At 56.8% G+C, this 9,743-nt stretch overlaps 18 pseudogenes; all 18 read left to right on the top strand.

Annotated features, from left to right (window-relative positions):
- Window positions 1-219: 219 nt before the first annotated feature.
- LOC139885489 (5S ribosomal RNA) lies at window positions 220-338 on the top strand (annotated as a pseudogene).
- A 311-nt stretch (window positions 339-649) lies between these two features.
- LOC139885386 (5S ribosomal RNA) lies at window positions 650-768 on the top strand (annotated as a pseudogene).
- Window positions 769-1,076: 308 nt separating this feature from the next.
- LOC139885385 (5S ribosomal RNA) lies at window positions 1,077-1,195 on the top strand (annotated as a pseudogene).
- A 308-nt stretch (window positions 1,196-1,503) lies between these two features.
- Window positions 1,504-1,622, top strand: LOC139885488 (5S ribosomal RNA; annotated as a pseudogene).
- Window positions 1,623-1,933: 311 nt separating this feature from the next.
- Window positions 1,934-2,052, top strand: LOC139885384 (5S ribosomal RNA; annotated as a pseudogene).
- Window positions 2,053-2,361: 309 nt separating this feature from the next.
- Window positions 2,362-2,481, top strand: LOC139885463 (5S ribosomal RNA; annotated as a pseudogene).
- Window positions 2,482-2,791: 310 nt separating this feature from the next.
- LOC139885383 (5S ribosomal RNA) lies at window positions 2,792-2,910 on the top strand (annotated as a pseudogene).
- Window positions 2,911-3,219: 309 nt separating this feature from the next.
- Window positions 3,220-3,338, top strand: LOC139885448 (5S ribosomal RNA; annotated as a pseudogene).
- A 311-nt stretch (window positions 3,339-3,649) lies between these two features.
- Window positions 3,650-3,768, top strand: LOC139885382 (5S ribosomal RNA; annotated as a pseudogene).
- A 309-nt stretch (window positions 3,769-4,077) lies between these two features.
- LOC139885374 (5S ribosomal RNA) lies at window positions 4,078-4,196 on the top strand (annotated as a pseudogene).
- A 310-nt stretch (window positions 4,197-4,506) lies between these two features.
- On the top strand, window positions 4,507-4,625 carry LOC139885373 (5S ribosomal RNA; annotated as a pseudogene).
- Window positions 4,626-4,936: 311 nt separating this feature from the next.
- Window positions 4,937-5,055, top strand: LOC139885474 (5S ribosomal RNA; annotated as a pseudogene).
- Window positions 5,056-5,363: 308 nt separating this feature from the next.
- LOC139885372 (5S ribosomal RNA) lies at window positions 5,364-5,482 on the top strand (annotated as a pseudogene).
- Window positions 5,483-5,793: 311 nt separating this feature from the next.
- Window positions 5,794-5,912, top strand: LOC139885339 (5S ribosomal RNA; annotated as a pseudogene).
- Window positions 5,913-6,221: 309 nt separating this feature from the next.
- LOC139885371 (5S ribosomal RNA) lies at window positions 6,222-6,340 on the top strand (annotated as a pseudogene).
- Window positions 6,341-7,072: 732 nt separating this feature from the next.
- LOC139885450 (5S ribosomal RNA) lies at window positions 7,073-7,191 on the top strand (annotated as a pseudogene).
- A 309-nt stretch (window positions 7,192-7,500) lies between these two features.
- Window positions 7,501-7,619, top strand: LOC139885370 (5S ribosomal RNA; annotated as a pseudogene).
- A 309-nt stretch (window positions 7,620-7,928) lies between these two features.
- LOC139885417 (5S ribosomal RNA) lies at window positions 7,929-8,047 on the top strand (annotated as a pseudogene).
- The last annotated feature ends 1,696 nt before the right edge of the window (window positions 8,048-9,743 follow it).

Here is a 9,743-nt window from a genome sequence, read left to right as displayed (position 1 = left end):
CAATTTCGATGCCTCATAACAATGTAGTTCGAAGCTTCCTTGGACTACGTGCTCGGAATCCGTGCCACTTCTTTCGTTCCATCGCACCCAGTTCGCCACCTCCCCACGGCGTAGCTTGGCCGAGGTGGCTATCTCGAAACGTGTGAGGGTCGAAGGGGGCGTGGAGCGCGGCGAGAGAGGCATGGCTTGGTCGTGTAGCCCAATCGCGCATCAACCATCGTGTGCGATCATACTCGCACTAATACACCGAATACCACTAGAACTCCGCAGATAGGCGTGCTTGGGCGAGGGTAGTACTAGGATTGGGGACGTCCTCGGAAGTCAACGTGTTGCGCCCCTATTAGTTACGGGGATCCCCAATGGCGTGCTGCATCTTTCTCGCACGACTACTACGACGGCCCCCCGAATCGGTGCCGCTCTTTGCCCCTCCACAGTTTCGAAGCCTCATAACAATGTAGTTCGAAGCTTCGTTGACTACGTGCTCGGAATCCGTGCCACTTCTTTCATTTCTTCGCACCCAGTTCGCCACCTCCCCACGGCGTAGCTTGGCCGAGGTGGCTATCTCGAAACGTGTGAGGGTCGAAGGGGGCGTGGAGCGCGGCGAGAGAGGCATGGCTTGGTCGTGTAGCACAATCGCGCATAAACGATCTTGGGCGATCATACTCGCACTTATACACCGAATACCACTAGAACTACGCAGTTAGGCGTGCTTGGGCGAGGGTAGTACTAGGATTGGGGATGTCCTCGGAAGTCCACGTGTTGCGCCCCTCTTCGTTACGGGGATCCCCAATGGCGTGCTGCATATTTCTCGCACGAACTAGGACGGACTCCCTAATCGGTGCCGCTCTTTGCCCCACCACAATTTCGATGCCTCATAACAATGTAGTTCGAAGCTTCCTTGACTACGTGCTCGGAATCCGTGCCACTTCTTTCGTTCCATCGCACCCAGTTCGCCACCTCCCCACGGCGTAGCTTGGCCGAGGTGGCTATCTCGAAACGTGTGAGGGTCGAAGGGGGCGTGGAGGGCAGCGAGAGAGCATGGCTTGGTCGTGTAGCACAATCGCGCATAAACGATCTTGGGCGATCATACTCGCACTTATACACCGAATACCACTAGAACTACGCAGTTAGGCGTGCTTGGGCGAGGGTAGTACTAGGATTGGGGATGTCCTCGGAAGTCCACGTGTTGCGCCCCTCTTCGTTACGGGGATCCCCAATGGCGTGCTGCATATTTCTCGCACGAACTAGGACGGACTCCCTAATCGGTGCCGCTCTTTGCCCCACACAATTTCGATGCCTCATAACAATGTAGTTCGAAGCTTCCTTGACTACGTGCTCGGAATCCGTGCCACTTCTTTCGTTCCATCGCACCCAGTTCGCCACCTCCCCACGGCGTAGCTTGGCCGAGGTGGCTATCTCGAAACGTGTGAGGGTCGAAGGGGGCGTGGAGCGCGGCGAGAGAGGCATGGCTTGGTCGTGTAGCCCAATCGCGCATCAACCATCGTGTGCGATCATACTCGCACTAATACACCGAATACCACTAGAACTCCGCAGATAGGCGTGCTTGGGCGAGGGTAGTACTAGGATTGGGGACGTCCTCGGAAGTCAACGTGTTGCGCCCCTATTAGTTACGGGGATCCCCAATGGCGTGCTGCATCTTTCTCGCACGACTACTACGACGGCCCCCCGAATCGGTGCCGCTCTTTGCCCCTCCACAGTTTCGAAGCCTCATAACAATGTAGTTCGAAGCTTCGTTGACTACGTGCTCGGAATCCGTGCCACTTCTTTCATTTCTTCGCACCCAGTTCGCCACCTCCCCACGGCGTAGCTTGGCCGAGGTGGCTATCTCGAAACGTGTGAGGGTCGAAGGGGGCGTGGAGCGCGGCGAGAGAGGCATGGCTTGGTCGTGTAGCACAATCGCGCATAAACGATCTTGGGCGATCATACTCGCACTTATACACCGAATACCACTAGAACTACGCAGTTAGGCGTGCTTGGGCGAGGGTAGTACTAGGATTGGGGATGTCCTCGGAAGTCCACGTGTTGCGCCCCTCTTCGTTACGGGGATCCCCAATGGCGTGCTGCATATTTCTCGCACGAACTAGGACGGACTCCCTAATCGGTGCCGCTCTTTGCCCCACCACAATTTCGATGCCTCATAACAATGTAGTTCGAAGCTTCCTTGACTACGTGCTCGGAATCCGTGCCACTTCTTTCGTTCCATCGCACCCAGTTCGCCACCTCCCCACGGCGTAGCTTGGCCGAGGTGGCTATCTCGAAACGTGTGAGGGTCGAAGGGGGCGTGGAGGGCAGCGAAAGAGGCATGGCTTGGTCGTGTTGCCCAATCGCGCATAAACGATCGTGTGCGATCATACTCGCACTAATACACCGAATACCACTAGAACTCCGCAGATAGGCGTGCTTGGGCGAGGGTAGTACTAGGATTGGGGACGTCCTCGGAAGTCCACGTGTTTGCGCCCCTCTTCGTTACGGGGATCCCCAATGGCGTGCTGCATATTTTCGCACGACTACTACGACGGACCCCCGAATCAGTGCCGCTCTTTGCCCCTCCACAGTTTCGAAGCCTCATAACAATGTAGTTCGAAGCTTCGTTGACTACGTGCTCGGAATCCGTGCCACTTCTTTCCTTTCTTCGCACCCAGTTCGCCAACTCCCCACGGCGTAGCTTGGCCGAGGTGGCTATCTCGAAACGTGTGAGGGTCGAAGGGGGCGTGGAGCGCGGCGAGAGAGGCATGGCTTGGTCGTGTAGCACAATCGCGCATAAACGATCTTGGGCGATCATACTCGCACTTATACACCGAATACCACTAGAACTACGCAGTTAGGCGTGCTTGGGCGAGGGTAGTACTAGGATTGGGGATGTCCTCGGAAGTCCACGTGTTGCGCCCCTCTTCGTTACGGGGATCCCCAATGGCGTGCTGCATATTTCTCGCACGAACTAGGACGGACTCCCTAATCGGTGCCGCTCTTTGCCCCACCACAATTTCGATGCCTCATAACAATGTAGTTCGAAGCTTCCTTGACTACGTGCTCGGAATCCGTGCCACTTCTTTCGTTCCATCGCACCCAGTTCGCCACCTCCCCACGGCGTAGCTTGGCCGAGGTGGCTATCTCGAAACGTGTGAGGGTCGAAGGGGGCGTGGAGCGCGGCGAGAGAGGCATGGCTTGGTCGTGTAGCCCAATCGCGCATCAACCATCGTGTGCGATCATACTCGCACTAATACACCGAATACCACTAGAACTCCGCAGATAGGCGTGCTTGAGCGAGGGTAGTACTAGGATTGGGGACGTCCTCGGAAGTCAACGTGTTGCGCCCCTATTAGTTACGGGGATCCCCAATGGCGTGCTGCATCTTTCTCGCACGACTACTACGACGGCCCCCCGAATCGGTGCCGCTCTTTGCCCCTCCACAGTTTCGAAGCCTCATAACAATGTAGTTTGAAGCTTCGTTGACTACGTGCTCGGAATCCGTGCCACTTCTTTCATTTCTTCGCACCCAGTTCGCCACCTCCCCACGGCGTAGCTTGGCCGAGGTGGCTATCTCGAAACGTGTGAGGGTCGAAGGGGGCGTGGAGCGCGGCGAGAGAGGCATGGCTTGGTCGTGTAGCACAATCGCGCATAAACGATCTTGGGCGATCATACTCGCACTTATACACCGAATACCACTAGAACTACGCAGTTAGGCGTGCTTGGGCGAGGGTAGTACTAGGATTGGGGATGTCCTCGGAAGTCCACGTGTTGCGCCCCTCTTCGTTACGGGGATCCCCAATGGCGTGCTGCATATTTCTCGCACGAACTAGGACGGACTCCCTAATCGGTGCCGCTCTTTGCCCCACCACAATTTCGATGCCTCATAACAATGTAGTTCGAAGCTTCCTTGACTACGTGCTCGGAATCCGTGCCACTTCTTTCGTTCCTTCGCACCCAGTTCGCCACCTCCCCACGGCGTAGCTTGGCCGAGGTGGCTATCTCGAAACGTGTGAGGGTCGAAGGGGGCGTGGAGCGCGGCGAGAGAGGCATGGCTTGGTCGTGTTGCCCAATCGCGCATCAACCATCGTGTGCGATCATACTCGCACTAATACACTGAATACCACTAGAACTCCGCAGATAGGCGTGCTTGGGCGAGGGTAGTACTAGGATTGGGGACGTCCTCGGAAGTCAACGTGTTGCGCCCCTATTAGTTACGGGGATCCCCAATGGCGTGCTGCATCTTTCTCGCACGACTACTACGACGGCCCCCGAATCGGTGCCGCTCTTTGCCCCTCCACAGTTTCGAAGCCTCATAACAATGTAGTTCGAAGCTTCGTTGACTACGTGCTCGGAATCCGTGCCACTCCTTTCGTTTCTTCGCACCCAGTTCGCCACCTCCCCACGGTGTAGCTTGGCCGAGGTGGCTATCTCGAAACGTGTGAGGGTCGAAGGGGGCGTGGAGCGCGGCGAGAGAGGCATGGCTTGGTCGTGTTGCCCAATCGCGCATCAACCATCGTGTGCGATCATACTCGCACTAATACACTGAATACCACTAGAACTCCGCAGATAGGCGTGCTTGGGCGAGGGTAGTACTAGGATTGGGGACGTCCTCGGAAGTCAACGTGTTGCGCCCCTATTAGTTACGGGGATCCCCAATGGCGTGCTGCATCTTTCTCGCACGACTACTACGACGGCCCCCCGAATCGGTGCCGCTCTTTGTCCCTCCACAGTTTCGAAGCCTCATAACAATGTAGTTCGAAGCTTCGTTGACTACGTGCTCGGAATCCGTGCCACTTCTTTCGTTTCTTCGCACCCAGTTCGCCACCTCCCCACGGCGTAGCTTGGCCGAGGTGGCTATCTCGAAACGTGTGAGGGTCGAAGGGGGCGTGGAGCGCGGCGAGAGAGGCATGGCTTGGTCGTGTAGCACAATCGCGCATAAACGATCTTGGGCGATCATACTCGCACTTATACACCGAATACCACTAGAACTACGCAGTTAGGCGTGCTTGGGCGAGGGTAGTACTAGGATTGGGGACGTCCTCGGAAGTCCACGTGTTGCGCCCCTCTTCGTTACGGGGATCCCCAATGGCGTGCTGCATATTTCTCGCACGAACTAGGACGGACTCCCTAATCGGTGCCGCTCTTTGCCCCACCACAATTTCGATGCCTCATAACAATGTAGTTCGAAGCTTCCTTGACTACGTGCTCGGAATCCGTGCCACTTCTTTCGTTCCTTCGCACCCAGTTCGCCACCTCCCCACGGCGTAGCTTGGCCGAGGTGGCTATCTCGAAACGTGTGAGGGTCGAAGGGGGCGTGCAGCGCGGCGAGAGAGGCATGGCTTGGTCGTGTTGCCCAATCGCGCATCACCATCGTGTGCGATCATACTCGCACTAATACACTGAATACCACTAGAACTCCGCAGATAGGCGTGCTTGGGCGAGGGTAGTACTAGGATTGGGGACGTCCTCGGAAGTCAACGTGTTGCGCCCCTATTAGTTACGGGGATCCCCAATGGCGTGCTGCATCTTTCTCGCACGACTACTACGACGGCCCCCCGAATCGGTGCCGCTCTTTGCCCCTCCACAGTTTCGAAGCCTCATAACAATGTAGTTCGAAGCTTCGTTGACTACGTGCTCGGAATCCGTGCCACTCCTTTCGTTTCTTCGCACCCAGTTCGCCACCTCCCCACGGCGTAGCTTGGCCGAGGTGGCTATCTCGAAACGTGTGAGGGTCGAAGGGGGCGTGGAGCGCGGCGAGAGAGGCATGGCTTGGTCGTGTAGCACAATCGCGCACAAACGATCGTGTGCGATCATACTCGCACTAATACACCGAATACCAAAAGAACTCCGCAATTAGGCATGCTTGGGCGAGGGTAGTACTAGGATGGGTCACCTCTACGGAAGTCCACGTGTTGCGCCCCTCTTCGTTACGGGGATCCCCAATGGCGTGCTGCATATTTCTCGCACGAACTAGGACGGACTCCCTAATCGGTGCCGCTCTTTGCCCCACCACAATTTCGATGCCTCATAACAATGTAGTTCGAAGCTTCCTTGACTACGTGCTCGGAATCCGTGCCACTTCTTTCGTTCCATCGCACCCAGTTCGCCACCTCCCCACGGCGTAGCTTGGCCGAGGTGGCTATCTCGAAACGTGTGAGGGTCGAAGGGGGCGTGGAGCGCGGCGAGAGAGGCATGGCTTGGTCGTGTAGCCCAATCGCGCATCAACCATCGTGTGCGATCATACTCGCACTAATACACTGAATACCACTAGAACTCCGCAGATAGGCGTGCTTGGGCGAGGGTAGTACTAGGATTGGGGACGTCCTCGGAAGTCAACGTGTTGCGCCCCTATTAGTTACGGGGATCCCCAATGGCGTGCTGCATCTTTCTCGCACGACTACTACGACGGCCCCCCCGAATCGGTGCCGCTCTTTGCCCCTCCACAGTTTCGAAGCCTCATAACAATGTAGTTCGAAGCTTCGTTGACTACGTGCTCGGAATCCGTGCCACTTCTTTCATTTCTTCGCACCCAGTTCGCCACCTCCCCACGGCGTAGCTTGGCCGAGGTGGCTATCTCGAAACGTGTGAGGGTCGAAGGGGGCGTGGAGCGCGGCGAGAGAGGCATGGCTTGGTCGTGTAGCCCAATCGCGCATCAACCATCGTGTGCGATCAAACTCGCACTTATACACCGAATACCACTAGAACTACGCAGTTAGGCGTGCTTGGGCGAGGGTAGTACTAGGATTGGGGACGTCCTCGTGTTGCGCCCCTCTTCGTTACGGGGATCCCCAATGGCGTGCTGCATATTTCTCGCACGACTACTAGGACGGCCCCCCGAATCGGTGCCGCTCTTTGCCCCACCACCATTTCGAAGCCTCATAACAATGTAGTTCGAAGCTTCCTTGACTACGTGCTCGGAATCCGTGCCACTTCTTTCGTTCCTTCGCACCCAGTTCGCCACCTCCCCACGGCGTAGCTTGGCCGAGGTGGCTATCTCGAAACGTGTGAGGGTCGAAGGGGGCGTGGAGCGCGGCGAGAGAGGCATGGCTTGGTCGTGTAGCACAATCGCGCATAAACGATCTTAGGCGATCATACTCGCACTTATACACCGAATACCACTAGAACTACGCAGTTAGGCGTGCTTGGGCGAGGGTAGTACTAGGATTGGGGATGTCCTCGGAAGTCCACGTGTTGCGCCCCTCTTCGTTACGGGGATCCCCAATGGCGTGCTGCATATTTCTCGCACGAACTAGGACGGACTCCCTAATCGGTGCCGCTCTTTGCCCCACCACAATTTCGAAGCCTCATAACAATGTAGTTCGAAGCTTCGTTGACTACGTGCTCGGAATCCGTGCCACTTCTTTCGTTCCTTCGCACCCAGTTCGCCACCTCCCCACGGCGTAGCTTGGCCGAGGTGGCTATCTCGAAACGTGTGAGGGTCGAAGGGGCGTGGGAGCGCGGCGAGAGAGGCATGGCTTGGTCGTGTTGCCCAATCGCGCATCAACCATCGTGTGCGATCATACTCGCACTAATACACTGAATACCACTAGAACTCCGCAGATAGGCGTGCTTGGGCGAGGGTAGTACTAGGATTGGGGACGTCCTCGGAAGTCAACGTGTTGCGCCCCTATTAGTTACGGGGATCCCCAATGGCGTGCTGCATCTTTCTCGCACGACTACTACGACGGCCCCCCGAATCGGTGCCGCTCTTTGCCCCTCCACAGTTTCGAAGCCTCATAACAATGTAGTTCGAAGCTTCGTTGACTACGTGCTCGGAATCCGTGCCACTCCTTTCGTTTCTTCGCACCCAGTTCGCCACCTCCCACGGCGTAGCTTGGCCGAGGTGGCTATCTCGAAACGTGTGAGGGTCGAAGGGGCGTGGAGCGCGGCGAGAGAGGCATGGCTTGGTCGTGTAGCACAATCGCGCATAAACGATCTTGGGCGATCATACTCGCACTTATACACCGAATACCACTAGAACTACGCAGTTAGGCGTGCTTGGGCGAGGGTATTACTAGGATTGGGGACGTCCTCGGAAGTCCACGTGTTGCGCCCCTCTTCGTTACGGGGATCCCCAATGGCGTGCTGCATATTTCTCGCACGAACTAGGACGGACTCCCTAATCGGTGCCGCTCTTTGCCCCACCACAATTTCGATGCCTCATAACAATGTAGTTCGAAGCTTCCTTGACTACGTGCTCGGAATCCGTGCCACTTCTTTCGTTCCATCGCACCCAGTTCGCCACCTCCCCACGGCGTAGCTTGGCCGAGGTGGCTATCTCGAAACGTGTGAGGGTCGAAGGGGGCGTGGAGCGCGGCGAGAGAGGCATGGCTTGGTCGTGTAGCCCAATCGCGCATCAACCATCGTGTGCGATCATACTCGCACTAATACACTGAATACCACTAGAACTCCGCAGATAGGCGTGCTTGGGCGAGGGTAGTACTAGGATTGGGGACGTCTCGGAAGTCAACGTGTTGCGCCCCTATTAGTTACGGGGATCCCCAATGGCGTGCTGCATCTTTCTCGCACGACTACTACGACGGCCCCGAATCGGTGCCGCTCTTTGCCCCTCCACAGTTTCGAAGCCTCATAACAATGTAGTTCGAAGCTTCGTTGACTACGTGCTCGGAATCCGTGCCACTTCTTTCATTTCTTCGCACCCAGTTCGCCACCTCCCCACGGCGTAGCTTGGCCGAGGTGGCTATCTCGAAACGTGTGAGGGTCGAAGGGGGCGTGGAGCGCGGCGAGAGAGGCATGGCTTGGTCGTGTAGCCCAATCGCGCATCAACCATCGTGTGCGATCAAACTCGCACTTATACACCGAATACCACTAGAACTACGCAGTTAGGCGTGCTTGGGCGAGGGTAGTACTAGGATTGGGGACGTCCTCGTGTTGCGCCCCTCTTCGTTACGGGGATCCCCAATGGCGTGCTGCATATTTCTCGCACGACTACTAGGACGGCCCCCCGAATCGGTGCCGCTCTTTGCCCCACCACCATTTCGAAGCCTCATAACAATGTAGTTCGAAGCTTCCTTGACTACGTGCTCGGAATCCGTGCCACTTCTTTCGTTCCTTCGCACCCAGTTCGCCACCTCCCCACGGCGTAGCTTGGCCGAGGTGGCTATCTCGAAACGTGTGAGGGTCGAAGGGGGCGTGGAGCGCGGCGAGAGAGGCATGGCTTGGTCGTGTAGCCCAATCGCGCATCAACCATCGTGTGCGATCAAACTCGCACTTATACACCGAATACCACTAGAACTACGCAGTTAGGCGTGCTTGGGCGAGGGTAGTACTAGGATTGGGGACGTCCTCGTGTTGCGCCCCTCTTCGTTACGGGGATCCCCAATGGCGTGCTGCATATTTCTCGCACGACTACTAGGACGGCCCCCCGAATCGGTGCCGCTCTTTGCCCCACCACCATTTCGAAGCCTCATAACAATGTAGTTCGAAGCTTCCTTGACTACGTGCTCGGAATCCGTGCCACTTCTTTCGTTCCTTCGCACCCAGTTCGCCACCTCCCCACGGCGTAGCTTGGCCGAGGTGGCTATCTCGAAACGTGTGAGGGTCGAAGGGGGCGTGGAGCGCGGCGAGAGAGGCATGGCTTGGTCGTGTAGCACAATCGCGCATAAACGATCTTGGGCGATCATACTCGCACTAATACACCGAATACCAAAAGAACTCCGCAATTAGGCATGCTTGGGCGAGGGTAGTACTAGGATGGGTCACCTCTACGGAAGTCCACGTGTTGCGCCCCT

This window comes from Rutidosis leptorrhynchoides, unplaced genomic scaffold (genome assembly GCF_046630445.1).
Source record: "Rutidosis leptorrhynchoides isolate AG116_Rl617_1_P2 unplaced genomic scaffold, CSIRO_AGI_Rlap_v1 contig97, whole genome shotgun sequence".
NCBI lineage: Eukaryota > Viridiplantae > Streptophyta > Magnoliopsida > Asterales > Asteraceae > Rutidosis > Rutidosis leptorrhynchoides.
Note: the sequence above shows the minus strand (reverse complement) of the source record. Positions and strands in the feature narration are given on the sequence as shown.